The sequence below is a fragment of the Odontomachus brunneus genome, unplaced genomic scaffold, assembly GCF_010583005.1.
Source record: "Odontomachus brunneus isolate Ranch 3 - 2012 unplaced genomic scaffold, Obru_v1 Obru_scaffold_037, whole genome shotgun sequence".
Lineage (NCBI taxonomy): Eukaryota > Metazoa > Arthropoda > Insecta > Hymenoptera > Formicidae > Odontomachus > Odontomachus brunneus.
Window position 1 is genome coordinate 1,996,323 of NW_022639487.1, and position 5,259 is coordinate 2,001,581.

Below are 5,259 nucleotides of genomic sequence, written 5' to 3' on the forward strand. Positions count from 1 at the left end.
TATATATATATATATATATATATATATATATATATATATATATATATATATAAGGGAGGCCCGGGTTATATGGGATCCCAGGGGTACGTCATTCATATGCTTTTTTTAATATTTATCTTGAGAGGAATTATGGGTATTAAATCGCAAAATGGTCCTTCTAAAGAACATAAGAAAATACTTTTTCCAGAGTTTCATTAAAATCGGAATAATATTACAGTAAAGAAATAAAAAAAAAATGATTTTGGTAATAGCAAAGTAAATTTTCGAGCTTCACAAAACTTGATATTAATATTCTCCATTGTGACTGAATAAAATTATACTGAAGCAATATATTAGCTAGAATAAAATTTCTTGCAAATGTATAATATACTGTTTCTGGTAATAAATGCAATTTTCATTTATAAAATGATTGAAACAGAGCACATGAGTGGACGAGATAAAGTTGACTCATAAATAAGGGTTATATATTAAATAAGGGTAGCAAGAGGACTGTAAAAGCATCTCTGTGGAGATCTCTGGCACTACTAATCAAGATATATATTTTATACATGGCCTTTTAACCCTGCGTTACCAGGCATCTGAACTCGGTACTAAGGTAAGATGGCTATGTTGCTGCATGTTCGTATTTTGGTTATTACAAAACAAAATATACAGTTAATAGGGTCGTGGCGGGCATTAATACGTAGAATGAGGTTGTTACTATTTATATTTACGAAGTCAGTCACAACAATTAGTTGCTTGAAAAGATGTAACTTCGAAATTCTAAAATATAAAACATCCTGCCCTATATATAGCTGCTACGAAGCATCCTACAAACGACTCGGAAAATCGGAATTTCCCCCGACTCCAAATCGGTCAAGCGAGCTACGAGTGGTTCGTGTGCCGTTCCAAGACATTGTGTATAATCTCCTTGAGTTTTCGCGAGCATACAACGTACATATACTATATTCCATCGCGGTTATGCGGCTCCAACGCATTACGGATCCGCCATACACACACGACATACGATAACGCAACTCTCTGGCGGAACGCGCCGCTATTTCCCCGCAAGTCGTGCGCCGCGCTCGTCTGCGGCCACGCTAACGGGTCCCGTATCCGGTAACACGGCGGCCGTACGTTTTCTCGGCGAGACCGCAAATTTGGAGTTTTAGTCAGTCACCGTCGGCGCCGATCGAGTTACTGCAAATTGGTCGAGCCCGCTCCCCGAAAGCCGAAGCCAACATACCACGGGCGGTGTACGCACACGAACGCCACGCGCGCGTGGCCATGCATACAGAAACAAAAGTTCCGGAGCGCACGAGGCGCGTTGCGCGCACCCTCCCTTCTCTCCCGCCCTCACTCCCGCTCGTCGATGGACCGCACGACCGAGTGAACCCAATTAATCGGTCTGGTTGCCGATTTATACCGGCGGTCGGCGCGCCGACCGTGGGCGCGATTTTATTGGCTTTCATAGCCGTCTCATCAATCGTCCTGGCGCCTAACGCCCGGCCGACCGCGCGGCGGTCCCGTTATCCTCTCTCTCGCCGACCTTAGACGTAATGAGCGCCCCGAGAATTACCGTCGGAACCGGCACCCCCGGCTACGTCGAAGACCTCATCGCCGCCGTCGCCGCCGCCGTTGTCGCCGGCGCGGGAGATTAATCGAACGCGCGCGCGCGCGTGGCCGACGTGTATCGGCTTTTTCCACTGCGAGAGTCGGCGCAACGTCACGCTGCGGCGGCTAGGGGTGAGAAACGCAGCGTTTGCGCTGGAATGTCGGAGGAATGACGCATAATCTGACGTTTATCGAGACTGTCAGACATCCGATCGATCGCGGCGACGGAGGAAGGAGAGTTCGGGAGAAAAACTCGCGTTTATTTATACACGCGAGTATCTAATAAATATTTTTCATCGTTCAATTGTATACAGAGAGAATATTACAGTTTCCTTTCGTATAATTTCTATTCAACTCAATATCCTACTCTGTTTTTAGTAGTTCAGGAATACACAGAGACTGACAGTGAGACCTGTCTCACTAAGGAACATAGCAAATTTCGCTGAAAACATAGCAAATGTTTTAATAGCACCTTTCAGTCCTTAAAATATACAGGCAGCACATATAGAATGAACGGATCACGCGGATTACTGCAGAATGTATTCCTCGGCTACGAAATCCTAAAGCAATTTTTATTATAAAATTCCCTCCGTTATATATGTTGATGAATGGAATTATTACTGATTGAATAGACGCATACGTGCGCGATTTAGCAATTATTTTATTCGATATTAGCAATTATTACATTTGTAATTTAATTTTTTCGTTTCGTTCAAGTTGCAATTTATTTCATTCCTTTGTTACATTACTTGGACATGTATTAGTCGTTTAAGATTCATGTAAGCGTGGACGTGGATTCGAATGTGGACGTGTACGTGGTCGTTAAGCGATTACCACTCCGTGCGCGGAGAGATGCGCGATACTCCCGCGGAATACAGATATCCTCCGCGGCTCTACACTTACGATTGCTTCTCAAGATGACGCAGGAGCGAGATTTCGATATTAATAGACCCGCGATCGATTATCCCGGTGCAACGACGTCCCAGATATGCCGCACGCATCCAAATTCAGCGCCCTGATTGCCGCGAGCTCTGAGATTCATCGCCGACGATGGCGGTGTTAATAATACGATGTAATTAATGCCGGGTGATGAATGAGCGTACGCACGAAGCAACTCGTTAACTACGACAACGAGCACGTGACTTCGCTTTCGCGCCTTTGCGCCCGTAATACGTGACTCTGAATATTCACGCGATAAAGTACGCGCATTGCGCTAAAATTACGTGTCGGCTCGCGATCGAGGATGAAATGTATCAGGTAAAGATTTCCTCATGAAACAATGGAGACGTAGGAATAAAATAAAATAAAGGGAATAATTTAAAATCTGATAAGCATTAAGGGTAATAAGCATTTAGGGTAGGGCGCGTGAAGCCACGAACGTGAAAAATTAGACTTTAAACTCTTAATACATTATTTGAAAATAAAAATTATAATAAAGACTTTGCATAATCTTAATACCTAAAAGGAGGGAGTAGCTCTCCTTTCAGGCGTAAAGCCTTCATTTTGAATCTTTCTAAGTATCAAAACTTTTAAATTTGATTTTTCGCGTTCGCTTTATACGCTCTACTTTATTAACTTATTGTATTCAAAATTATTACCTTAATTTTATCTTTCTTCCGTTTATATACCTGTTTCTCGCACCTGTGACTTTATTTTCAATCTCGCCGCTTTAATTCGGACGATCCAGCGGAACTTCGGATTTAAGCCTCGGCTTTAAGCCTCGGCTAACGGCTCCGTCGTTAACTTTTTGCGTCGCTTACAGTAACGAGATACGACACACGATACAATCGTACCCGCGAAATGTCGCGAATTATCGAGCAGCGAACGCTGCTGTCTGCGAGAATCGCAACGGCGTGTTGCTACAGTCGCAGGACGATATTTAGGAAGTTTTATTCCGGCAACGTTAACAGTCAAGTTACAGATCATCAGTCGCGTACGTGTCGATTAAACCTTCCGGTGGGAGGGCGCTGCGAGAGCGAGGGGCGGGAGCGGGTATCGTTAATGCCGCAATTAAAATGTTAATAGCACTGGCGAGTCCTATTACCTCGTTAAATCCTCTCATGGACCTCGCAAATTGATGACTTAGACAATGAGCCATCGACAGACTCCGCGTGCGCACACAGAGGCGCTTACGTATTCAGTGCGTGCGCCGCACCCGTCTGTATGCTACCGCTGCCTCCGTCACTACCGCCGCCACTGCCGCCGCCGCCGCCGCCGCCGCCATGGCCCGTGCTCTCGCACGCACGGCGTGTATCACGTTTACTTGAGAGCGTGGCGAATATCCGTTCTCGGGTAACGCGGAACACATACGTATCCGCCGACACGACGATCCCGGAGTAATTATTCAAAGCAAACATGAGCGCACCGTCGTGGATCGGTAATACATCGCATTACCCGCGCCGTGTATACACGGAACCGCGCATACGGATTTAAGCACGCGTCATGACGCGCGAGGCACCGGGATGCGAAGTAGCGCGCACAGATTGCGGAATGGATCGAGATTGTTGTTGACCTCTCTGTAACGAGGGCGACATTTACGGCGCGACATTTCGCGATGCATTCGCACGCGGAGTCGTGCGAGTAAAAATTTTTAAAAAGTCGAGCCTAAGAGTCGACAATTCGTCTATGCCTCCATCCGGCACGCGACGAGCCAAAGGCCCATAATAATCACTGCTTGTTTGAACTTATTTCAAATGAGATACTCAAATGAGATAGGTTTCAGTATAGAGAGTACGACCCATTAAATACTGCAAATACTTTGAAGCGCTGAAAGAAAAGCCATGATTAATTTACATAGCTCTTCAAAGCGTTTACAACGTCTAATGAATTGCAAAGCTAGACATGAGACTTTTAATTGAACCGCGCTTACAAATGTAATGTTGTGTGTGTAGCGTGCGCGTGTGTGTGTGTGTGTAAAATAGAATTTCTGTATGTGTCTCCTATTAACTTTTGAACCCTTAGACTGATCTGGACTCAAACTTTGCATAGTTGTTCTCTAAAACCTTGCGAAAAATATAAAGAAAAATATAACCTTGCGAAAGATTATATATAAGATTTAGATACTCCATCTCCTCTCTCTGATTTCATCCCCTTGACACTTTATGATAATTTAAGTTTAAATGTTCTACATATATAAGAAGCTTGAGTAACGCTAATATATGATTTAAATAAAAGGATTCAAATTTACTGCTAAATTTAGATGTAGGAGAAACAAGAGAAAGAAAGACAGAGAGAACGCATTGATCATATAATCGCTTCATATCTTCCTTCATTCTTGTCGTCTATTAGATAAGGAAAATATTTTATTCTTTATTGCCTTCTCTTACTAATGCTGACTTCATCTCTCCTACAGAAATGCATTATTTATTTTATACATCTGTGATGGCGGTTGAAATAAAAGGAGACACTTTGTTCTTTTCCCGAAAATATTTTCTCTTTTACGTTTCTCTTACGTTTTTTTACGAGGCGACTGTCTGTCTTATTGATATTACTTGTATACCTACATGTTGCTACTATAGGGGGTAAGGTATTATCTTAGAAAATAATAAACCGGTATTCTATTGTATATATCCTCTCTCAAATATCGGTGCCCCAGCCGGTCCTTACCTCGCGAGCCCGAACACTATGTATTACAATGTTGATGTTTCTACACCCCCCCCCCCCCCC

The 5,259-nt window shown here is 43.6% G+C and overlaps 1 protein-coding gene across 1 annotated transcript in view; it reads right to left on the minus strand.

Annotated features, from left to right (window-relative positions):
• The window catches only part of LOC116843982 (hemicentin-2-like), a 50,868-nt gene that overhangs the window by 11,234 nt on the left and 34,375 nt on the right, over positions 1–5,259 (minus strand). The gene's annotated exons all lie outside the window — the stretch shown is intronic.